The sequence below is a fragment of the Phyllobates terribilis genome, unplaced genomic scaffold (assembly GCF_046119375.1).
Source record: "Phyllobates terribilis strain yellow unplaced genomic scaffold, ASM4611937v1 Scaffold_9__5_contigs__length_417890890, whole genome shotgun sequence".
NCBI classification, from domain to species: domain Eukaryota; kingdom Metazoa; phylum Chordata; class Amphibia; order Anura; family Dendrobatidae; genus Phyllobates; species Phyllobates terribilis.
This window is the reverse complement of record NW_027362769.1, coordinates 188,575,283-188,601,706: the sequence shown is the minus strand read 5'-3', so window position 1 is coordinate 188,601,706 and position 26,424 is coordinate 188,575,283. Positions and strand designations below refer to the sequence as shown.

Below are 26,424 nucleotides of genomic sequence, written 5' to 3'. Positions count from 1 at the left end.
AGGGCAAGCAAGAAAATCAGCGCAGAAAGTAAGTGACCCCCGATTGTATATAATGGAGTGCAAGCAATAAAATCGGCACAGAATATAAGTGACCCCCTGAGAAAACAAACAATAAAATCTCACACCGAAAGTAAGTGAACCCCGAGTGGATATAATGGAGAGCAAGCAATAGAATCACACCGAAAGTAAGTGAACCCCAAGTGCATATAATGGAGAGCAAGCAACAGAATCACACCGAAAGTAAGTGACCCCCCGACTGCATATAACGAAGAGCAAGCTACAAAATCACACAGAAAGTAAGTGAACCCCTGAAAGGGCAAGCAAGAAAATCAGCGCAGAAAATAAGTGACCCCCTATATATTGGAGAGTAAGCAAGAAAATCAGCAGAGAAAGTGATTCTGCAGAATCAGCTGGAAAAGATTATTCTGTCGCATCATGTGAAATGTCAGCTGTACAGGATGCATCATATAGCGCAGAAAAACTGAAATCAAATCCCTTCTCTATTACCAGGGGCGGCTCTCGCCCTATTACCGGGGTCTGCTCTCGCCCTGTTACCGGGGTCTGCTCTCGCCCTGTTACCGGGGTCGGCTCTCGCCCTGTTACCGGGGTTGGCTCTCGCCCTATTACTGGGGGCGGCTCTCGCCCTATTACCGGGAGCGGCTCTTGCCCTGTTACCGGGGGCGGCTCTCGCCCTGTTACCGGGGGCGGCTCTCGCCCTGTTACCGGGGTCGGCTCTCGCCCTATTACCGGGGGCGGCTCTCGCCCTGTTATCGGTGTCGGCTCTCGCCCTGTTACCGGGGTTGGCTCTCGCCCTGTTACCGGGGTTGGCTCTCGCCCTGTTACCGGGGTCGGCTCTCGCCCTGTTACCGGGGTCGGCTCTCGCCCTGTTACCGGGGTCGGCTCTCGCCCTGTTACCGGGGTCGGCTCTCGTCCTGTTACCGCGGTCGGCTCTCGTCCTGTTACCGCGGTCGGCTCTCGCCCTGTTACCGGGGTCGGCTCTCGCCCTGTTACCGGGGTCGGCTCTCGCCCTGTTACCGGGGTCGGCTCTCGCCCTGTTACCGGGGTCGGCTCTCGCCCTGTTACCGGGGTCGGCTCTCGCCCTGTTACCGGGGTCGGCTCTCGCCCTGTTACCGGGGTCGGCTCTCGCCCTGTTACCGGGGTCGGCTCTCGCCCTGTTACCGGGGTCGGCTCTCGCCCTGTTACCGGGGTCGGCTCTCGCCCTGTTACCGGGGTCGGCTCTCGTCCTGTTACCGCGGTCGGCTCTCGTCCTGTTACCGCGGTCGGCTCTCGCCCTGTTACCGGGGTCGGCTCTCGTCCTGTTACCGGGGTCGGCTCTCGCCCTGTTACCGGGGTCGGCTCTCGCCCTGTTACCGGGGTCGGCTCTCGCCCTGTTACCGGGGTCGGCTCTCGCCCTGTTACCGGGGTCGGCTCTCGCCCTGTTACCGGGGTCGGCTCTCGCCCTGTTACCGGGGTCGGCTCTCGCCCTGTTACCGGGGTCGGCTCTCGCCCTGTTACCGGGGTCGGCTCTCGCCCTGTTACCGGGGTCGGCTCTCGCCCTGCTGTCGGGGTCGGCTCTCGCCCTGCTGTCGGGGTCGGCTCTCGCCCTGCTGTCGGGGTCGGCTCTCGCCCTGCTGTCGGGGTCGGCTCTCGCCCTGTTACCGGGGTCGGCTCTCGTCCTGTTACCGGGGTCGGCTCTCGTCCTGTTACCGCGGTCGGCTCTCGTCCTGTTACCGCGGTCGGCTCTCGTCCTGTTACCGCGGTCGGCTCTCGCCCTGTTACCGGGGTCGGCTCTCGCCCTGTTACCGGGGTCGGCTCTCGCCCTGTTACCGGGGTCGGCTCTCGCCCTGTTACCGGGGTCGGCTCTCGCCCTGTTACCGGGGTCGGCTCTCGCCCTGTTACCGGGGTCGGCTCTCGCCCTGCTGTCGGGGTCGGCTCTCGCCCTGCTGTCGGGGTCGGCTCTCGCCCTGCTGTCGGGGTCGGCTCTCGCCCTGTTATCGGGGTCGGCTCTCGCCCTGCTATCGGGGTCGGCTCTCGCCCTGTTACTGGGGTCGGCTCTCGCCCTGTTACTGGGGTCGGCTCTCGCCCTGTTACTGGGGTCGGCTCTCGCCCTGTTATCGGGGTCGGCTCTCGCCCTGTTATCGGGGTCGGCTCTCGCCCTGTTATCGGGGTCGGCTCTCGCCCTGTTATCGGGGTCGGCTCTCGCCCTGTTATCGGGGTCGGCTCTCGCCCTGTTATCGGGGTCGGCTCTCGCCCTGTTATCGGGGTCGGCTCTCGCCCTGTTATCGGGGTCGGCTCTCGCCCTGTTATCGGGGTCGGCTCTCGCCCTGTTTTCGGGGTCGGCTCTCGCCCTGTTACCGGGGACAGCCCTCGCTGTATTTCTGGGGCTGGTTTCTTTCTTCTCCGGCCACAGATGAAGCTTGAATGGTTCCCTTTCTGGACTCGGCCCAGAGATCAGCGGAGTTGCCCTTCTGTCCTGGAGATGATTTCCATGTGTGTCTTTAACCCTCCTGCTGGGTCATGTGAACATCCTGTTTGGGGGCGGACGATCTGGGGGACGCTTGTTTAACCTGTTAAGTGCTGACAGGAGGGCCTTTCCCTTTATATTTTAGTGTGTAAGTAACCTTGCAGAAACAAGCCCCCAAAACGCCTTACCCCCCACAAACCATAATCTTCAAACAAACCCCCTTTATTTTGCACAAGTCAATAAATGTATATAAAATAATGGGAAGTTAAAAAAAAGTCGTCGCACTAAACACTTAGGATATCGCCCCGAAGGAATAGTTATATCCAGTGCAATCTGACGAAATTATACAAAGGGCTAAAAGCTGCCGAGGGGCCGATGGATGGAAAGTACAGAATGTGACGTGGCTGTGCGAGCTGCCGACATGCTTCACTACAAAAATGCAAAAGGTAAAGACGCACAAATAATGTCCATGTACTGAACTCAACACCTGCTGCTAGTGACGTGGCCCTGTCCTAAGAGCCTGGCGACTGCTGCTAGTCACGTGGCCCTGTCCTAAGAGCCTGACGACTGCTGCTAGTCACGTGGTTCTGTCCTGAGAGCCTGATGACTGCTGCTAGTCACGTGGTTCTGTCCTGAGAGCCTGATGACTGCTGCTAGTCACGTGGTTCTGTCCTGAGAGCCTGACGACTGCTGCTAGTCACGTGGCCCTGTCCTAAGAGCCTGGCGACTGCTGCTAGTCACGTGGTTCTGTCCTAAGAGCCTGACGACTGCTGCTAGTGACGTGGCCCTGTCCTAAGAGCCTGATGACTGCTGCTAGTGACATGGCCGTGTCCTAAGAGCCTGATGACTGCTGCTAGTGACGTGGCCCTGTCCTAAGAGCCTGATGACTGCTGCTAGTGACGTGGCCCTGTCCTAAGAGCCTGATGACTGCTGCTAGTGACGTGGCCCTGTCCAAAGAGCCTGATGACTGCTGCTAGTGACGTGGCCCTGTCCAAAGAGCCTGATGACTGCTGCTAGTCACGTGGCCGTGTCCTAAGAGCCTGGCGACTGCTGCTAGTCACGTGGCCCTGTCCTAAGAGCCTGGCGACTGCTGCTAGTCACGTGGCCCTGTCCTAAGAGACTGGCAACTGCTGCTAGTTACGTGGCCCTGTCCTAAGAGACTGGCGACTGCTGCTAGTCACGTGGTTCTGTCCTAAGAGCCTGACGACTGCTGCTAGTCACGTGGTTCTGTCCTGAGAGCCTGACGACTGCTGCTAGTCACGTGGCCCTGTCCAAAGAGCCTGACGACTGCTGCTAGTCACGTGGTTCTGTCCTAAGAGCCTGACGACTGCTGCTAGTCACGTGGCCCTGTCCTAGGAGCCTGACGACTGCTGCTAGTCACGTGGCCTTGTCCTAAGAGCCTGACGACTGCTGCTAGTCACGTGGCCTTGTCCTAAGAGCCTGACGACTGCTGCTAGTCACGTGGTTCTGTCCTAAGAGCCTGACGACTGCTGCTAGTCACGTGGTTCTGTCCTAAGAGCCTGACGACTGCTGCTAGTCACGTGGCCCTGTCCTAAGAGCCTGACGACTGCTGCTAGTCACGTGGCCCTGTCCTAAGAGCCTGGCGACTGCTGCTAGTCACGTGGCCCTGTCCTAAGAGCCTGGCGACTGCTGCTAGTCACGTGGCCGTGTCCTAAGAGCCTGGCGACTGCTGCTAGTCACGTGGCCCTGTCCTAAGAGACTGGCGACTGCTGCTAGTCACGTGGCCCTGTCCTAAGAGACTGGCGACTGCTGCTAGTCACGTGGCCCTGTCCTAATAGCCTGATGACTGCTTCTAGTCACGTGGCCGTGTCCTAAGAGACTGGCGACTGCTGCTAGTTACGTGGCCCTGTCCTAAGAGACTGGCGACTGCTGCTAGTCACGTGGTTCTGTCCTAAGAGCCTGATGACTGCTGTTAGTCACGTGGTTCTGTCCTGAGAGCCTGATGACTGCTGCTAGTCACGTGGTTCTGTCCTGAGAGCCTGACGACTGCTGCTAGTCACGTGGTTCTGTCCTAAGAGCCTGACGACTGCTGCTAGTCACGTGGCCCTGTCCTAAGAGCCTGGCGACTGCTGCTAGTCACGTGGCCCTGTCCTAAGAGCCTGACGACTGCTGCTAGTCACGTGGCCCTGTCCTAAGAGCCTGGCGACTGCTGCTAGTCACGTGGCCCTGTCCTAAGAGACTGGCGACTGCTGCTAGTCACGTGGCCCTGTCCTAAGAGCCTGGCGACTGCTGCTAGTCACGTGGCCCTGTCCTAAGAGACTGACGACTGCTGCTAGTCACGTGGTTCTGTCCTAAGAGCCTGACGACTGCTGCTAGTTACGTGGCCGTGTCCTAAGAGCCTGGCGACTGCTGCTAGTCACGTGGCCCTGTCCTAAGAGACTGGCGACTGCTGCTAGTCACGTGGCCCTGTCCTAAGAGACTGGCGACTGCTGCTAGTCACGTGGCCCTGTCCTAAGAGACTGGCGACTGCTGCTAGTCACGTGGCCCTGTCCTAATAGCCTGATGACTGCTTCTAGTTACGTGGCCCTGTCCTAAGAGACTGGCGACTGCTGCTAGTTACGTGGCCCTGTCCTAAGAGACTGGCGACTGCTGCTAGTCACGTGGCCCTGTCCTAAGAGACTGGCGACTGCTGCTAGTCACATGGCCCTGTCCTAAGAGACTGGCGACTGCTGCTAGTCACGTGGCCCTGTCCTAAGAGACTGGCGACTGCTGCTAGTCACATGGCCCTGTCCTAAGAGACTGGCGACTGCTGATAGTCACGTGGCCTTGTCCTAAGAGCCTGACGACTGCTGCTAGTAACGTGGTTCTGTCCTAAGAGCCTGACGACTGCTGCTAGTCACGCGGTTCTGTCCTAAGAGACTGGCGACTGCTGCTAGTCACATGGCCCTGTCCTAAGAGACTGGCGACTGCTGATAGTCACGTGGCCTTGTCCTAAGAGCCTGACGACTGCTGCTAGTAACGTGGTTCTGTCCTAAGAGCCTGACGACTGCTGCTAGTCACGCGGTTCTGTCCTAAGAGCCTGATGACTCCTGCCAGTCATGTGGCCCTATCCTAAGAACCTGATGACTCCTGCCAGTCATGTGGCTCTATCCTAGGAGCCTGATAAACTGTTTTACACTTCTGCTGTTTTCCTGTTAGCTCTGTGGAGCGGCCCGTTGCCCTGCTGCCTGCTGGCTCCGTGTCTGTACTGAGCCGTGTGATACTGATTTGTGGATGACTGTTCATATCAGGATTCTCACATGCTTCATAGACGAAAATTTCTGAGTAGTTTATAGGAAGATTCTTTTATAATTCGAAGCATAATTCTTTTCACAGCTGAGGGTTTGTTACAATTATATACAGTCTAGAGCTGAACAACATTTACTCCAAGCTGATACATTTACCTGCACTGATACATTGTAACATGTTATTATAAAAAGTTCTACAATTTTCTGTTGTGGTAAGACGACTCACTCGGCTGCTTTCAGAAGTAGACGCAGGAAACGGTTTCCTTTGCAGGTTTATTGTAACGGCATAAAGCGCTGCAGGTTCATCAAAATAAACTCAGGCGTGCTGGCATAACGGCAAAACAAAAGATAAACGATAGCACAGTCCATATATGTGTGGGGTTCGCCCGCACAATTTATAGCACACCCTTCAGCTCCTCCTGAGCTGAAGCTTCCCAGTCTGGAGACCTTGCCTCTCCAGACACACAACCACAGAAACAAAAAAAAGTGACTGAGCATTTAACTTTGCTCAGCCACAACCTCAGGGGGCGGTAGGGTGAATGACTTCCCTCCCATTTCTATGTCATTCACACAAAACCACTCCCTTTAGGTGATTTAACCCTCCAACGTATCGAGGAGAGTTGTAGATTCAGTTCGCCAAGGCTAGCAGCCGTGGCAAAACATACCTCCCCTGACATATAACACCAGTGACACTGTCACATATTCTCCCCCTCTGCCCAAAGCCGGGGGTTTGAGCACCTTCAGACACCATACAGGGAATTCAAGAGAGGTCATCAGCGTTTCCGTGTAACTTCCCAGGCCTATGCTCTACGAGAAAACTGAAGTCCTGGAGACCCAAGAACCACCTAGTTACCTGAGCATTCTTACCCTTCTTTTCCCTCAACCATCTCAAGGGGGCATGGTCTGACACCAGTTTAAACTTCCGGCCTAGTAGGTAGTATCTCAGTGTATCTACGGCCCATTTTATGGCTAAGCACTCTTTTTTTTACTATAGCGTAGTTCTTCTCGCAGTAAGAGAGCTTCTGGCTCAGATTGAGAATGGGATGTTCTTCCCCATTTATCTCTTGAGAGAGCACGGCTCCTACGCCAACTTCTGAAGGGTCTGTCTGGACCACGAATTCTTTCTCAAAGTCTGGTGCGACCGGAACAGGTTGCTTACACAGTGCCAGCTTGAGCTGTTGGAACGCCATCTCCGTTTCATCCGTCCATTTCACCATCGTTGATCTCGTGCCTTTTAGGAGATCCGTAAGTGGCGCGGCCATCCTGGCAAAGTTTGGGATAAACCATCGGTAATACCCCACAATTCCCAGAAATGCTCTCACTTGCTTCTTGGAGAGCGGTTGCGGTCAGTTCTGGATTGCCTCGACTTTATTGACTTGTGGCTTAATTTCGCCTCTCCCGACTACATACCCAAGTACTTTCCAACGGCACATATTTTCGGATTAATAGTAAAGCCCGCCTCAGAGCATCCAGAATCGCCTGTACCTTCGGCAGATGACTAGCCCAATCTTGGCTAAAGACGACAATGTCGTCAAGGTAGGCTGCTTCATACTTCTTATGTGGGGCTAGGATCCGATCCATCGTCCTTTGGAAGGTGGCTGGGGCTCCCTGCAGTCCGAAAGGCATTCGGGTGTATTGGAAACACCCATCAGGTGTTGAGAACGCCGTCTTCTCCTTGGTCCTCAGAGCCATGGGGATCTGCTAGTAGCCCTTCATCAAGTCGAGGGTGGTAATATACCTTGCAGTTCCAAGCCTCTCGATGAGTTCATCGACGTGGGGCATCGGGTATGCATCACACTTGGATACCTCATTCAGCCGGCAGTAGTCATTGCAAAACCTCCACTCCCCATTGGGTTTTGGCACAAGAACGATAGGAATCGACCACCCACTCTTTGACTCCTCTACCATGGCGAGGTCTAACATCCTTTTCACTTCGGACGAGATCACCTCCCGGCATGCTTCAGGAATCTTATCGGGCTTTGGGTTGACTCTGACATGCTGCTCTGTTAACACGTCATGCTCTACCACCTACGTATGCCCCGGGCAAGTCTGAGAACAGGTCCCGATTCCGCTGGAGCAGTTCTCGACTCTATTGCTTCTGGGCCAGCAATAGAGTCTCCGCTATCGTGACATCTTCCACCTTGCCTTCGGGAGCGGTTCCCAGGCAAGGAGCTCCCGCGGGTTCCCGATCTCGCTACGACTTGAGCAGGTTTACGTGGTACACTTGGCGCGGCTTTCTTTGGCCAGGCTGGTGGACTTTATAGTTCACTTCACTGTGTTTCTCCACCACCTCATACGAGCCTTGCCACTTGGCTAGAAACTTGCTTTCGATGGTCGGAATAAGAACCAGAACGCGATCCCCAGGCTGGAACTGTCTCAGCTTCGCCGACCGGTTATACATCCTCGCCTGGGCTTCCTGCGCCTGGAGGAGATGTTCCTTCACGACGGGCATCACTTTCGCCATTCTCTCCTGCAACTGGGCGACATGTTCGATGATGCTTCGGTGGGGCGTGACCTCGGCTTCCCAGGTTTCCTTGGCGATGTCTAGGAGACCTCTTGGATGCCGACCATATAGGAGCTTGAAGGGAGATAAAGCCAGTGGAGGCTTGAGGAACTTCTCTGACGGAGAAGAGTAGAAATGGAAGCAGGTAGTCCCAGTCTCGCCCATCCTTTTCATCGACCTTCCTGAGCATCGCCTTTAAGGTCTTGTTAAAGCGTTCCACTAGGCCATCTGTCTGTGGATGGTAAACTGAGGTCCATATCTGGGCAATCTGAAGGACTTTACATAGCTCCTTCATCACTTTGCTCATGAAGGGGGTTCCCTGGTCTGTCAAAATCTCTTTCGGCAGACCTGTCCGAGCAAAAATATGGACCAGCTCCCGGGCTATACTCTTACTTGACGAGTTCCTTAGGAGTATTCTGATTGATTGACCTGGAAAGAAGAATCTGGGAATTCAAACTGATAAAGATGTTCAATTCACTGATAACAGGACTCAATCTAACACCTGGGTTTATGACTCAGTACATGGAGTCAATGCACAACTCCACCAGATGGTCTCCAAATAATTAAGCATTCCCACAGACATCTCTTGGACTTATCAATAGGAGGCATCACCCCCTCCTCCTCATGAACAAATGTCGTACTGTAACATCTCTTAAATGTTGTGCCCCTTGTCTTATGAATTCATTTGTAATATTGTCTGACGAAGGAGCCTCTGTGCTCTGAAAGCTTGCACATATATATTTTCTTCTGGTTAGCCAATAAAGGTATCACTGCAAGAATACTTTTGTCATTTTTGGGCATAAAAGTATTTACTTCCATCTCCATGTTGTTCACACAAAACCACTCCCTTTAGGTGATTTAACCCCCCAACATATAACATGCTGGAGGAAAGTTGTAGGTTCAGTTCACCAAGGCTAGCAGCCGTGGCAAAACATACCTCCTCTCACATATCATACCAGGGACTCTGTCACACTGTTAAGCAACAAATAGCTGTTAATAGCATAGACAGCAGCCGACGTTCTGTAATTGCTGTGCCGCCACCATGTGCACAACTCCATGTTTGACCTCTCAGCCTCGTCTCCGCGCTCACTCCACAGCTGATTGCGCAGATTGTTCTATTTTTGCTCCTAAGTTTCACGTTTTGCTTTTCTGGCACAATGGAAACTTGTTCTGTATAAACAGCGCGTCGCAGTGAAGTGTGCGGGGAGAGCGGCCTCCATCTTGTGGCTACTGGAGAGCAAAATGAGCAGAGATTAATCTACGGGTGACATCTGTATATGTAATGTCAGCACGAGATCCAGAGCAGAGCAAATATCTGGAAAGCACAGAAACCTAACACTGCTGCACCGCGACACCAACCGCAAGAGGCGCAGCGCCAGAAGAAGTCTACTTATGTCTTAAGTTATATCTCAAAATGAAAAAACATTATCTAGATATCTGGAAAAAAAACAAGAAAATGACCAGAAAAATTATTATTACTGATGTGATGTGAACCACAAAAAACTACATCACAGGGCAGTGTTATAGTAGTTATATTCTTGTACATAGGGGCAGTATTATAGTAGTTATATTCTTGTACATAGGGGTCAGTATTATAGTAGTTATATTCTTGTACATAGGGGGCGGTATTATAGTAGTTATATTCTTGTACATAGGGGTCAGTATTATAGTAGTTATATTCTTGTACATAGGGGCAGTATTATAGTAGTTATATTCTTGTACATAGTGGCAGTATTATAGTAGTTATATTCTTGTACATAGGAGCAGTATTAGAGTAGTTATATTCTTGTACATAGGGGGCGGTATTATAGTAGTTATATTCTTGTACATAGGGGGCAGTATTATAGTAGTTATATTCTTGTACATAGGGGCAGTATTATAGTAGTTATATTCTTGTACATAGGGGGCGGTATTATAGTAGTTATATTCTTGTACATAGGGGTCAGTATTATAGTAGTTATATTCTTGTACATAGGGGCAGTATTATAGTAGTTATATTCTTGTACATAGTGGCAGTATTATAGTAGTTATATTCTTGTACATAGGAGCAGTATTAGAGTAGTTATATTCTTGTACATAGGGGGCGGTATTATAGTAGTTATATTCTTGTACATAGGGAGCAGTATTATAATAGTTATATTCTTGTACATTGGGGGCAGTATTATAGTAGTTATATTCTTGTACATAGGAGCAGTATTATAGTAGTTATATTCTTGTACATAGGGGGCAGTATTATAGTAGTTATATTCTTGTACATTGGGGGCAGTATTATAGTAGTTATATTCTTGTACATAGGAGCAGTATTATAGTAGTTATATTCTTGTACATAGGGGGCAGTATTATAGTAGTTATATTCTTGTACATAGGAGCAGTATTATAGTAGTTATATTCTTGTACATAGGGAGCAGTATTATAGTAGTTATATTCTTGTACATTGGGGGCAGTATTATAGTAGTTATATTCTTGTACATAGGAGCAGTATTATAGTAGTTATATTCTTGTACATAGGGGGCAGTATTATAGTAGTTATATTCTTGTACATAGGGGCAGTATTATAGTAGTTATATTCTTGTACATAGGGGCAGTATTATAGTAGTTATATACTTGTACATAGGGGCAGTATTATAGTAGTTATATACTTGTACATAGGGAGCAGTATTATAGTAGTTATATTCTTGTACATAGGGGGCAGTATTATAGTCGTTATATTCTTGTACATAGGGGCAGTATTATAGTAGTTATATTCTTGTACATAGGGGCAGTATTATAGTAGTTATATACTTGTACATAGGGGCAGTATTATAGTAGTTATATACTTGTACATAGGGAGCAGTATTATAGTAGTTATATTCTTGTACATAGGGGGCAGTATTATAGTAGTTATATTCTTGTACATAGGGGCAGTATTATAGTAGTTATATACTTGTACATAGGGAGCAGTATTATAGTAGTTATATTCTTGTACATAGGGGGCAGTATTATAGTAGTTATATTCTTGTACATAGGGGGCAGTATTATAGTAGTTATATTCTTGTACATTGGGGGCAGTATTATAGTAGTTATATTCTTGTACATAGGGAGCAGTATTATAGTAGTTATATTCTTGTACACAGGAGCAGTATTATAGTAGTTATATTCTTGTATATAGGGGGCAGTATTATAGTAGTTATATTCTTGTACATAGGGGCAGTATTATAGTAGTTATATTCTTGTACATTGGGGGCAGTATTATAGTAGTTATATTCTTGTACATAGGGAGCAGTATTATAGTAGTTATATTCTTGTACACAGGAGCAGTATTATAGTAGTTATATTCTTGTACATTGGGGGCAGTATTATAGTAGTTATATTCTTGTACATAGGGGGCAGTATTATAGTAGATATAGTCTTGTACATAGGGGCAGCATTATAGCAGCATTATAGTAGTTATATTCTTGTACATAGAAGCAGTATTATAGTAGTTATATTCTTGTACATAGGAGCAGTATTATAGTAGTTATATTCTTGTACATAGGAGCAGTATTATAGTAGTTATATTCTTGTACATAGGGGGCAGTATTATAGTAGTTATATTCTTGTACATAGGGGGCAGTGTTATACTAGTTATATTCTTGTACATAGGAGCAGTATTATAGTAGTTATATTCTTGTACATAGGAGCAGTATTATAGTAGTTATATTCTTGTACATAGGGGGCAGTATTATAGTAGTTATATTCTTGTACATAGGGGGCAGTATTATAGTAGTTATATTCTTGTACATAGGGGGCAGTGTTATACTAGTTATATTCTTGTACATAGGAGCAGTATTATAGTAGTTATATTCTTGTACATAGGAGCAGTATTATAGTAGTTATATTCTTGTACATAGGGGGCAGTATTATAGTAGTTATATTCTTGTACATAGGGGGCAGTATTATAGTAGTTATATTCTTGTACATAGGGGGCAGTGTTATACTAGTTATATTCTTGTACATAGAAGCAGTATTATAGTAGTTATATTCTTGTACATAGGAGCAGTATTATAGTAGTTATATTCTTGTACATAGGGGGTAGTATTATAGTAGTTATATTCTTGTACATAGGGCCAGTATTATAGTAGTTATATTCTTGTACATAGGGGGCAGTATTATAGTAGTTATATTCTTGTACATAGGGGGCAGTATTATAGTAGTTATATTCTTGTACATAGGGGGCAGTATTATAGTAGTTATATTCTTGTACATAGGAGCAGTATTATAGTAGTTATATTCTTGTACATAGGGGGCAGTATTATAGTAGTTATATTCTTGTACATAGGGGGCAGTGTTATAGTAGTTATATTCTTGTACATAGGAGCAGTATTATAGTAGTTATATTCTTGTACATAGGGGGCAGTATTATAGTAGTTATATTCTTGTACATAGGGGGCAGTATTATAGTAGTTATATTCTTGTACATAGGGGCAGTATTATAGTAGTTATATTCTTGTACATAGGGGGCAGTATTATAGTAGTTATATTCTTGTACATAGGAGGCAGTATTATAGTAGTTATATTCTTGTACATAGGGGCAGTATTATAGTAGTTATCTTCTTGTACATAGGAGCAGTATTATAGTAGTTATATTCTTGTACATAGGGGGCAGTATTATAGTAGTTATATTCTTGTACATAGGGGCAGTATTATAGTAGTTATATTCTTGTACATAGGAGGCAGTATTATAGTAGTTATATTCTTGTACATAGGGGGCAGTATTATAGTAGTTATATTCTTGTACATAGGGGCAGTATTATAGTGGTTATCTTCTTGTACAAAGGAGCAGTATTATAGTAGTTATATTCTTGTACACAGGAGCAGTATTATAGTAGTTATATTCTTGTACACCGGAGCAGTATTATAGTAGTTATATTCTTGTACATAGGGGGCAGTATTATAGTAGTTATATTCTTGTACATAGGAGCAGTATTATAGTAGTTATATTCTTGTACATAGAAGCAGTATTATAGGAGTTATATTCTTGTATATAGGGGCAGTATTATAGGAGTTATATTCTTGTACATAGGAGCAGTATTATAGTAGTTATATTCTTGTACATAGGGGCAGTATTATAGTAGTTATATTCTTGTACATAGGAGCAGTATTATAGTAGTTATATTCTTGTATATAGGGAGCAGTATGATAGTAGTTATATTCTTGTACATAGGGGCAGTATTATAGTAGTTATATTCTTGTACATAGGGGGCAGTATTATAGTAGATATAGTCTTGTACATAGGAGCAGCATTATAGCAGCATTATAGTAGTTATATTCTTGTACATAGAAGCAATATTATAGGAGTTATATTCTTGTATATAGGGGCAGTATTATAGGAGTTATATTCTTGTACATAGGAGCAGTATTATAATAGTTATATTCTTGTACATAGGAGCAGTATTATAGTAGTTATATTCTTGTACATAGGGGGCAGTATTATAGTAGTTATATTCTTGTACATAGGGGCAGTATTATAGTAGTTATCTTCTTGTACATAGGAGCAGTATTATAGTAGTTATATTCTTGTACACATGAGCAGTATTATAGTAGTTATATTCTTGTACATAGGGGGCAGTATTATAGTAGTTATATTCTTGTACATAGGAGCAGTATTATATTAGTTATATTCTTGTACATAGAAGCAGTATTATAGGAGTTATATTCTTGTATATAGGGGCAGTATTATAGGAGTTATATTCTTGTACATAGGAGCAGTATTATAGTAGTTATATTCTTGTACATAGGGGCAGTATTATAGTAGTTATATTCTTGTACATAGGAGCAGTATTATAGTAGTTATATTCTTGTATATAGGGAGCAGTATTATAGTAGTTATATTCTTGTACATAGGGGCAGTATTATAGTAGTTATATTCTTGTACATAGGGGGCAGTATTATAGTAGATATAGTCTTGTACATAGGGGCAGCATTATAGCAGCATTATAGTAGTTATATTCTTGTACATAGAAGCAGTATTATAGGAGTTATATTCTTATATTTAGGGGCAGTATTATAGGAGTTATATTCTTGTACATAGGAGCAGTATTATAGTAGTTATATTCTTGTACATAGGAGCAGTATTATAGTAGTTATATTCTTATACATAGTGGCAGTATTATAGTAGTTATATTCTTGTACATAGGGGCAATAATATAGTAGTTATATTCTTGTACATAGGAGCAGTATTATAGTAGTTATATTCTTGTACATAGGGGCAGTATTATAGTAGTTATATCCTTGTACATAGGAGCAGTATTATAGTAGTTATATTCATGTACACAGGAGCAGTATTATAGTAGTTATATTCTTGTACATAGGGGGCAGTATTATAGTAGTTATATTCTTGTACATAGGGGGCAGTATTATAGTAGTTATCTTCTTGTACATAGGAGCAGTATTATAGTAGTTATATTCTTGTACATAGGGGCAGTATTATAGTAGTTATATCCTTGTACATAGGAGCAGTATTATAGTAGTTATATTCATGTACACAGGAGCAGTATTATAGTAGTTATATTCTTGTACATAGGGGGCAGTATTATAGTAGTTATATTCTTGTACATAGGGGGCAGTATTATAGTAGTTATCTTCTTGTACATAGGAGCAGTATTATAGTAGTTATCTTCTTGTACATAGGAGCAGTATTATAGTAGTTATATTCTTGTACATAGGAGCAGTATTATAGTAGTTATATTCTTGTACATAGGGGCAGTATTATAGTAGTTATATTCTTGTACATAGGGGCAGTATTATAGTAGTTATATTCTTGTACAAAGGTGGCAGTATTATAGTAGTTATATTCTTGTACATAGGGGGCAGTATTATAGTAGTTATATTCTTGTACATAGGGGCAGTATTATAGTAGTTATATTCTTGTACATAGGGGCAGTATTATAGTAGTTATATTCTTGTACATAGGAGCAGTGTTATAGTAGTTATATTCTTGTATATAGAGGGCAGTATTATAGTAGTTATATTCTTGTACATAGGGGCAGTATTATAGTAGTTATATTCTTGTACATAGGAGCAGTATTATAGTACTTATATTCTTGTACATAGGGGGTAGTATTATAGTAGTTATATTTTTGTACATAGGAGCAGTATTATAGTAGTTATATTCTTGTACATAGGGGGCAGTATTATAGTACTTATATTCTTGTATATAGGAGCAGTATTATAGTAGTTATATTATTGTACATAGCAGCAGTTTTATAGCAGTTATATTCTTGTATATAGAGGGCAGTATTATAGTAGTTATATTCTTGTACATAGGGGCAGTATTATAGTAGTTATATTCTTGTACATAGGGAGCAGTATTATAGTAGTTATATTCTTGTACATAGGGGACAGTATTATAGTAGTTATATTCTTGTACATAGGGGGCAGTGTTATAGTAGTTATATTCTTGTACATAGGGAGCAATATTATAGTAGTTATATTCTTGTACATAGGGGCAGTATTATAGTAGTTATATTCTTGTACATAGGAGCAGTATTATAGTAGTTATATTTTTGTACATAGGGGTCAGTATTATAGTAGTTATATTCTTGTACATAGTGGGCAGTATTATAGTAGTTATATTCTTGTATATAGAGGACAGTATTATAGTAGTTATATTCTTGTACATAGGGGCAGTATTATAGTAGTTATTTTCTTTTACATAGGAGCAGTGTTATAGTAGTTATATTCTTGTACATAGGAGCAGTATTATAGTAGTTATATTCTTGTACATAGGGGGCAGTATTATAGTAGTTATATTCTTGTACATAGGGGGCTGTATTATAGTAGTTATATTCTTGTACATAGGGGGCAGTATTATAGTAGTTATATTCTTGTACATAGGAGCAGTATTATAGTAGTTATATTCTTGTACATAGGAGCAGTATTATAGTAGTTATATTCTTGTACATAGGGGCAGTATTATAGTAGTTATATTCTTGTACATAGGGACAGTATTATAGTAGTTATATTCTTGTACATAGGGGGCAGTATTATAGTAGTTATATTCTTGTACATAGGGGGCAGTATTATAGTAGTTATATTCTTGTACATAGGGGGCAGTATTATAGTAGTTATATTCTTGTACATAGTAGCAGTATTATAGTAGTTATATTCTTGTACATAGGAGCAGTATTATAGTAGTTATATTCTTGTACATAGGAGCAGTATTATAGTAGTTATATTCTTGTACATAGGGGCAGTATTATAGTAGTTATATTCTTGTAGATATGAGCAGTATTATAGTAGCTATATTCTTGTACATAGGGGCAGTATTATAGTAGTTATATTCTTGTACATAGGGGCAGTATTATACTAGTTATATTCTTGTATATGGGGGGCAGTATTATAGTAGTTATATTCTTGTACATAGGAGCAGTATTATAGTAGTTATATTCTTGTACATAGGGGCAGTATTATAGTAGTTATATTCTTGTACATAGGGGCAGTATTATAGTAGTTATATTCTTGTACATAGGGGCAGGGTCGGACTGGGGTGTCTGGGGCCCACAGGGAGAACTGACTCTAGGGGCCCACCTACAGCCATATGCAAATATCTATTATCCGCTATCCCTGTTATAGTTGAGCATTGACTGGCGGCTCCTGCACATCTACTGTGCACCACTATAACTGGGATGTACAATTACGGTAGTTTGCATTAAAGGGCTTCTTTGGTTAAAACAAGTTATCACCGATCCATGGGATCCACAGGATCGGTGATCACTTATTGATCGTTTGGGTCCGAACATTGGAAAACGCGCCTATCAGAAGAATGGGGAAGTTTCATCCCTGACAGGACACTTATCCCCATTTTAAAATGCAGCTTCCAAAAAAGAGCAGCGCTCACAGTCACTGAGGGAATGACTGGATGAGTGGTCGCATCTCACATGCCGCTCCAGTCTAATGGGGAGAAAAGCTCCACATTCTGCCGGTGTGTCCCAGCAGTCAGACCCCCACCAATCAATATCATCACTGATCCTGTGGAGAGGTGATTACTTGTTTTCACCAGAGAACCCCTGTAAGTGCGTCTCTGCCGCTCTGGTCCAAGTATTTAATCTCTAAGGCCACGGCCCCACTATCAGTATTTGGACAGTATTCGGTCAGTATTTTTTCTCAGGAGTGGGAGCCAAAACCAGGTGAGGAACAATCAGAGAAAAGGTAGAATAGAAACAAGTCACCAATTCTGTATTTATCACCCACTCCTGGTTTTGGCAGCTACTCCTGAGAAAAAATACTGACCGAATACTGATGGTGGGGCTGTGGCCTAATGGAAAAAAATCTTTTCCTAATTAATATCAGCAAGAACAAAATGACTGCCATACACAACACAGTCCACTATATCAACACCAATAATACCACATACAAAAGAGACAAATATCGCCACACCATGACTAGATCACATATTACCACCACATAGTGACCGAATAATACTACATACAAGGAACAAATACGGCCACACCATGACCAGACCACATATTACCACCCCAAAGTGACCAAATACTACAATACTGATCATGAATACAAACCACAATACTAACAACACTGTTATTACCACCAGTGACATTATACACAGGAGCTCTGTATATAGTGTCAGTGTACAGGTAATACAGGGATCACCAGTGACATTATACACAGGAGCTCTGTATATAGTGTGAGTGTACAGGTAATACAGGGATCACCAGTGACATTATACACAGGAGCTCTGTATATAGTGTACAGTGTACAGGTAATACAGTGACCACCAGTGACATTATACACTGGAGCTCAGTATATAGTGTCAGTGTACAGGTAATACAGGGTTCACCAGTGACATTATACACAGGAGCTCTGTATAGAGTGTCAGTGTACAGGTAATACAGTGATCACCAGTGACATTATACACTGGAGCTCTGTATTTAGTGTACAGGTATTACAGTGGTCACCAGTGACATTATACACAGGAGCTCTGTATATAGTGTACAGGTAATACAGTGGTCACCAGTGACATTATACACAGGAGCTCTGTACATAGTGTATAGTGCACAGGTAATACAGTGGTCACCAGTGACATTATACACAGGAGCTCTGTATATAGTGTACAGATAATACAGTGGTCACCAGTGACATTATACACAGGAGCTCTGTATATAGTGTACAGGTAATACAGTGGTCACCAGTGACATTATACACAGGAGCTCTGTATATATTGCACAGGTAATACAGTGGTCACCAGTGACATTATACACAGGAGCTCTGTATATAGTGTACAGATAATACAGTGGTCACCAGTGACATTATACACAGGAGCTTTGTATATAGTGTACAGGTAATACAGTGGTCACCAGTGACATTATACACAGGAGCTCTGTATATAGTGTATAGTGTACAGGTAATACAGGGATCACCAGTGACATTATACACAGGAGCTCTGTATATAGTGTCAGTGTACAGGTAATACAGTGATCACCAGTGACATTATACACTGGAGCTCTGTATATAGTGCACAGGTAATACAGTGGTCACAAGTGACATTATACACAGAAGCTCTGTATATAGTGTATACATAATATAGTGATCACCAGTGACATACACAGGAGTTCTGTATATACTATATACACACGTGGTCAGAATTGTTGGTACCCCTCGTTTAATGAAAGAAAAACCCACAATGGTCACAGAAATAACTTGAATCTGACAAAAGTAATAATAAATTAAAAATCTATGAAAATGAACAAATGAAAGTCAGACATTGCTTTTCTGCTTCCACTGAATTTAAAAAAAAAATTAAACTCATGAAATCGGCCTGGACAGAAATGATGGTACCCCTGAAAATAATGTGACAAAATGGACATGTTAAATAAAGTTGTGTCCACTAATTAGCATCACAGGGGTCTACAATCTTGTAATCAGTCAGTGGGCCTGTATATAGGGCTACAGATACTCACTGTGCTATATATAGGGCTACAGATACTCACTGTGCCTGTATATAGGGTTACAGATACTCACTGTGCCTGTATATAGGACTACAGATACTCACTGTGCCTGTATATAGGGTTACAGATATTCACTGTGCCTGTATATAGAGTTACAGATACTCACTGTGCTGTATATAGGGCTACAGATACTCACTGTGCTGTATATAGAGCTACAGATACTCACTGTGCCTGTATATAGAGCTACAGATACTCACTGTGCTGTATATAGAGCTACAGATACTCACTGTGCTGTATATAGAGCTACAGATACTCACTGTGCCTGTATATAGAGCTACAGATACTCACTGTGCCTGTATATAGGGCTACAGATACTCACTGTGCTGTATATAGAGCTACAGATACTCACTGTGCTGTATATAGAGCTACAGATACTCACTGTGCCTGTATATAGGGTTACAGATATTCACTGTGCCTGTATATAGGGTTACAGATACTCACTGTGCTTGTATATAGGGCTACAGATACTCACTGTGCTTGTATATAGGGCTACAGATACTCACTGTGTTGTTTGGTGACATGGTGTGTACCACACTCAACATGGACCAGAAGAAGCAAAGGAAAGAGCTGTCTCAGGAGATTAGAAAGAAAATTATAGAAAAGCATGTTAAAAGGTAAAGGTTATAAGACCATCTCCAAGCAGCTTGATGTTCCTGTGACTACAGGTGCACATATTATTCAGAAATTTAAGATCCATGGGACTGTAGCCAACCTCCCTGGACGTGGGTGCAGGAGGAAAATTGATGACAAATCAAAGAGACGGATAATATGAATGGTAACAAAAGAGCCCAGAATAACTTCTAAAGAAATTAAAGGTGAACTTCAAGCTCAAGGAACATCAGTGTCAGATCGTACTATCCACCGTTGTTTGATCCAAAGTGAACTTCATGTAAGACGACCAAGGAGAACACCATTGTTGGGAAAAAAAATAGTAAAAAAGCCAGACTGGAATTTGCCAAACTACATGTTGACAAGCCACAAAGCTTCTGGGAGAATGTACTATGGACAGATGAGACAAAAATTGAAGTTTTTGGCAAGGCACATCAGCTCTATGTTCACAGATGGAAAAATGAAGCATATCAAGAAAAGAACACTGTCCCTACTGTGAAACATGGCGGAGGCTCTGTTATGTTCTGGGGCTGCTTTGCTGCATCTGGCGCAGGGTGTCTTGAATCTGTGCAGGGTACAATGAAATCTCAAGACTATCAAGGGATTCTAGAGAGAAATGTGCTGCCCAGTGTCAGAAAGCTTGGTCTCAGTCGCAGGTCTAGCAACAGGATAATGACCCAAAACACACAGCTAAAAACACCCAAGAATGGCTAAGAGGAAAACATTGGACTATTCTGAAGTGGCTTCTATGAGCCCTGACCTAAATCCTATGGAGCATCTTTGGAAAGAGCTGAAACATGGCGTCTGGAAAAGGCAACCTTCACACACGAGACAACTGGAGCAGTTTACTCATGAGGAGTCTCCAAAATACCTGTCGAGAGGCGCAGAAGTCTCATTGACAGTTACAGGAATCGTCTGATTGCAGTGATCGCCTCAAAAGGTTCAACAAAATATTAAGTTAAGAAGAAGAACCATCATTTCTGTCCAGGACGATTTCATGAGGTTAATTTTTTTTTAAATTCTGTGGAAGCAGAAAATCAATGTCTGACCTTCATCTGTTCATTTTCAAAAATTTGTAATTTATCAGATTGAAGTTATTTCTGTGACCATTGTGGGTTTTTCTTTCATTAAACGAGGGGTACCAACAATTTTGACCACGTGTGTAGTGTAAGTGTACATGTAACACACTGACTCACCAGTGACGTCTCTAGGTGAAGTCCTTCATCTTCGCTTTTCTTCTTCATCTGGCACAGACAGCCATCACTTCTTCCAGCCAGGAATCATCTCTGCAGAAAATAACACACAGTTATTAATAACTGATCTCTTCTAGAGAATATTCCCACCCCACCCCCGACCTCTACACTACACCAGTTGAAGAAAAAAAGCAACATAGTGCCGTCCTGCACAGTAACAGGACCTCTCTTTTGTCCCATCCCATGGAAAACAATTTCCTAAAAAGTAAATTATATTACAGAAGTAATAATGTAATAATAATTGGAATCTAAAGTAATAATGTTCCCCACTGGTCACCATAAACTAATAAAGTATGTTCCTCAATCTGACTCCCAAACAGTAATTAAGTCCCTTGTCTAGCCAGGCACCCCCATATGTCCCTTCTGGCCACCATTTGTCTAGTGTGACCCCTCCATATATTTATCCTAGCACATGTGTATCGAGCCTGCCCCCTCCCATATACCCATCCTAGCCCCCCCATGTGCCAGTCTGCCCCCCCACATATCCATCCTTGCCTCCATGTTTCCAGCCTGCGCCCCCATATGTCCCCCCCATATATCCTCCATGTGTCCAGCCTGCCCTCTACATATTCATCCTGGCCTCCATGTGTCCAGCCTCTCCCCTCATATATCCATACTGCCCTTACCCCCTGCATATATCCATCCTGACACCCCCCATATATCCAGCGTGCCCCTCCATATATTTATGCTAGCCCATGTGTATCGAGCCCGCCCCCCCCACATATTCATCCTAGCCCCCCCCATATATCCATCCTGGCCTCCATGTGTTCAGCCTGCCCCCCCCCCATATATCCATCCTGGCCTCCATAAGTCCAGCTTGCCCCCCCCCATATATCCATCCTGGCCTCCATATATCCATCTTGCCCCCCCATATATCCATCCTGCCCCCCCCATATATCCATCCTGCCCCCCATATACCCATCCTGCCCACCCCCCTTTGCCTGGGTCCACCTTGGTTCCCCCTTGTGTGTCCTGCCAGGGCTCCCCCTTGTGTGTCCAGCCAGGGCTCCCCTCCCTTGCGTGTCCAGCCAGGGCTCCCCCCTTGCGTGTCCAGCCAAGGCTCCCCCCCTTGCGTGTCCAGCCAGGGCCCCCCCCCTTGCGTGTCCAGCCAGGGTTCCCCCCTCGTGTGTCCAGCTGGGCCCCCCCTCGTGTGTCCGTCCAGCTGGGCCCCCCCTCGTGTGTCCGTCCAGCTGGGCCCCCCCTCGTGTGTCCGTCCAGCTGGGCCCCCCCTCGTGTGTCCGTCCAGCTGGGCCCCCCCTCGTGTGTCCGTCCAGCTGGGCCCCCCCTCGTGTGTCCGTCCAGCTGGGCCCCCCTCGTGTGTCCGTCCAGCTGGGCCCCCCTTGTGTGTCCATCCATCTGGGCCCCCCTTGTGTGTCCATCCAGCTGGGCCCCCCTTGTGTGTCTGTCCAGCTGGGCCCCCCCTTGTGTGTCTGTCCAGCTGGGCTCCCCCTTGTGTGTCTGTCCAGCTGGGCTCCCCCTTGTGTGTCTGTCCAGCTGGGCCCCCCCTTGTGTGTCTGTCCAGCTGGGCCCCCCCTTGTGTGTCTGTCCAGCTGGGCCCCCCCTTGTGTGTCTGTCCAGCTGGGCCCCCCTTGTGTGTCTGTCCAGCTGGGCCCCCCCTTGTGTGTCTGTCCAGCTGGGCTCCCCCTTGTGTGTCTGTCCAGCTGGGCTCCCCCTTGTGTGTCTGTCCAGCTGGGCCCCCCCTTGTGTGTCTGTCCAGCTGGGCCCCCCCTTGTGTGTCTGTCCAGCTGGGCCCCCCCTTGTGTGTCTGTCCAGCTGGGCCCCCCCTTGTGTGTCTGTCCAGCTGGGCCCCCCCTTGTGTGTCTGTCCAGCTGGGCTCCCCCCTTGTGTGTCTGTCCAGCTGGGCCCCCCCCCTTGTGTGTCTGTCCAGCTGGGCCCCCCCTTGTGTGTCTGTCCAGCTGGGCCCCCCCCCTTGTGTGTCTGTCCAGCTGGGCCCCCCCTTGTGTGTCTGACCAGCTGGGCCCCCCCCTTGTGGGTCTGTCCAGCTGGGCCCCCCCTTGTGTGTCTGTCCAGCTGGGCCCCCCCTTGTGTGTCTGTCCAGCTGGGCCCCCCCTTGTGTGTCTGACCAGCTGGGCCCCCCCCTTGTGGGTCTGTCCAGCTGGGCCCCCCCTTGTGTGTCTGTCCAGCTGGGCCCCCCCTTGTGTGTCCAGACCATTACACACACACACACACACACACACACCTCTTACCTTCCTGCGATCCCGTGCGGTGTCCTCCTTCTCCTGAGTTGCGCGCCTCCTTCACAGCAGGCGCATGACGATGACGTCATACGCCGGCCGGCGAAGGGAGACACGCAGCTTCAGCTGCTTCACTGGGACGTGCGCCGCGGTGGTTCAGGTAATGAATGCTGCGTGCGCGTCCCTGCATACACTGTGCCTGCGCTTTTAAAGGGCCCGTGCCCCTTAAAACCGCAGGATTTTTTTTTGTTCTCTTCTCCCCCCTCTACTCTGCAGCAGGGGCGGGGCCCACCGGGAAATTTCCCGGTATCCCGCCAGCCCAGACCGACCCTGCATAGGGGGTAGTATTATAGTAGTTATATTCTTGTACATAGTAGCATTTATCACCCACTCCTGGTTTTGGCTCCCACTCCTTAGAAAAAATACTGACTGAATACTGATCGTAGGGCTGTGGTCAATGGCAGGTAATCGTGTACATAAGCTGGAATCACTTGTATATCTCTGTCTGATATGAAATATTAGACCTGTGGATGAAAATGTCTCCCTTTACCACATTACTACGACAGACACATTCTAAACAAGGAGGATTTCTTAATTTTGGAATTCCAAAAAATGTTTGCACACTGCTCTTTTCAGGTCCTAAACCTGTGTTAACTAATTCATGCCTGAGATTTCTGCTTCTCTCATAGGAGAGTAACGGCGGAGAATTAAAAAGTAACCATCGTTTTAATTTGCATTTTCATTAATCAACACTTCACATGAAATGAAGCAACTTTGTAACAGATCTGATCGGAGGAGTCGGCTTCTATCTCCTCCTGGACTGATTATTCGCTTGCAATACAAGAGTAAAATCTGCATCCAGTGAAGACAGATTTTTATATTGCTGAGATACAATCTTATCAGAGGAATCTGTCATCTCCTATCTCCATAATATAAAAATCAGAGCACAGATTTTACACTTGTGTTGAGAGTGAATGATCCGTCCAGGAGGAGATAGAAGCGGATTCCTCTGAGAAGATCCGTTACAAAGTTGCTTATTTTCTTGAAAACTATTGATTTATAAAATGACGATTACTCTTTAATCTGTTATTGTTTGGCACCTTATCATTAGCATTGACCAATATGTCTTTAATATGTTTGCAATCCAACCATTAACCCTATTGTATGTAGATACAAACTGAACCTGTTCTTGTCCCAGTCTTTCTTATATGTCAAAAGACCCCCTATCACAGGAGTGAGCAGTGCGCTTTCCTTTTTATTTTTTTTCTACCAGGGCTGTAGTGCTGCCTTTTTTTGATAAATTTCTCACTCGTTGCATCTAGGTGATCACTAACCTTTTGGTAATAATTAACTATTCTCCTAACCCTTGAAAATTGACTCCAAGGGAGGGAATCAATCGCACAACTGGGATGACCGCTCTGGGAATGCAACACTCTGTTTCTGTCATTGATTTGATAAAAATGTCCATCTGCAATTTAGTACCCTCACAATACTACCACATCAGGTATCGCGCTGCACCACGTCAGGTATCGCGCTGCACCACGTCAGGTATCGCGCTGCACCACATCAGGTATCGCGCTGCACCACGTCAGGTATCGCGCTGCACCACGTCAGGTATCGCGCTGCACCACGTCAGGTATCGCGCTGCAGCACGTCAGGTATCGCGCTGCAGCACGTCAGGTATCGCGCTGCAGCACGTCAGGTATCGCGCTGCAGCCCGTCAGGTATCGCGCTGCAGCACGTCAGGTATCGCGCTGCACCACATCAGGTATCGCGCTGCAGCACGTCAGGTATCGCGTTACACCACGTCAGGTATCGCGCTGCACCACGTCAGGTATCGCGCTGCACCACGTCAGGTATCGCGCTGCACCACGTCAGGTATCGCGCTGCACCACGTCAGGTATCGCGATGCACCACATCAGGTATCGCGCTGCACCACGTCAGGTATCGCGCTGCAGCACGTCAGGTATCGCGTTACACCACGTCAGGTATCGCGTTGCACCACGTCAGGTATCGCGCTACACCACGTCAGGTAACGCGCTGCACCACGTCAGGTATCGCGTTACACCACGTCAGGTATCGCGCTGCACCACGTCAGGTATCGCGCTGCACCACGTCAGGTATCGCGTTACACCACGTCAGGTATCTCGTTACACCACGTCAGGTATCGCGCTACACCACGTCAGGTATCGCGCTGCCTCACGTCAGGTATCGCGTTGTACCACTTCAGGTATCGCGTTGCACCACGTCAGGTATCGCGTTGCACCACGTCAGGTATCGCGTTGCACAACATCAGGTATCGCGCTGCACTACGTCAGGTATCGCGTTGCACCACGTCAGGTATCGCGTTGCACCACGTCAGGTATCGCGTTACACCACGTCAGGTATCGCGTTGCACCACGTCAGGTATCGCGTTGCACCACGTCAGGTATCGCGATGCACCACGTCAGGTATCGCGCTGCACCACGTCAGGTATCGCGCTGCAGCACGTCAGGTATCGCGTTACACCACGTCAGGTATCGCGCTGCACCACGTCAGGTATCGCGCTACACCACGTCAGGTATCGCGCTGCACCACGTCAGGTATCGCGTTACACCACGTCAGGTATCGCGCTGCACCACGTCAGGTATCGCGCTGCACCACGTCAGGTATCGCGTTACACCACGTCAGGTATCGCGCTGCACCACGTCAGGTATCGCGTTACACCACGTCAGGTATCGCGCTGCATCACGTCAGGTATCGCGTTACACCACGTCAGGTATCGCGCTGCCTCACGTCAGGTATCGCGTTGTACCACTTCAGGTATCACGTTGCACCACGTCAGGTATCGCGTTGCACCACGTCAGGTATCGCGCTGCACAACATCAGGTATCGCGCTGCACTACGTCAGGTATCGCGCTGCACCACGTCAGGTATCGCGTTGCACCACGTCAGGTATCGCGTTGCACCACGTCAGGTATCGCGTTACACCACGTCAGGTATCGCGCTGCACCACGTCAGGTATCGCGCTGCACCACGTCAGGTATCGCGTTACACCACGTCAGGTATCGCGCTGCACCACGTCAGGTATCGCGCTGCATCACGTCAGGTATCGCGTTACACCACGTCAGGTATCGCGCTGCACCACGTCAGGTATCGCGCTGCATCACGTCAGGTATCGCGTTACACCA

General features: G+C 46.2%; 1 protein-coding gene across 7 annotated transcripts in view; it reads left to right on the top strand.

The window, feature by feature from the left end:
• MYLK (myosin light chain kinase) overlaps positions 1-26,424 on the top strand; it is a 471,929-nt gene that overhangs the window by 260,928 nt on the left and 184,577 nt on the right. The gene's annotated exons all lie outside the window — the stretch shown is intronic.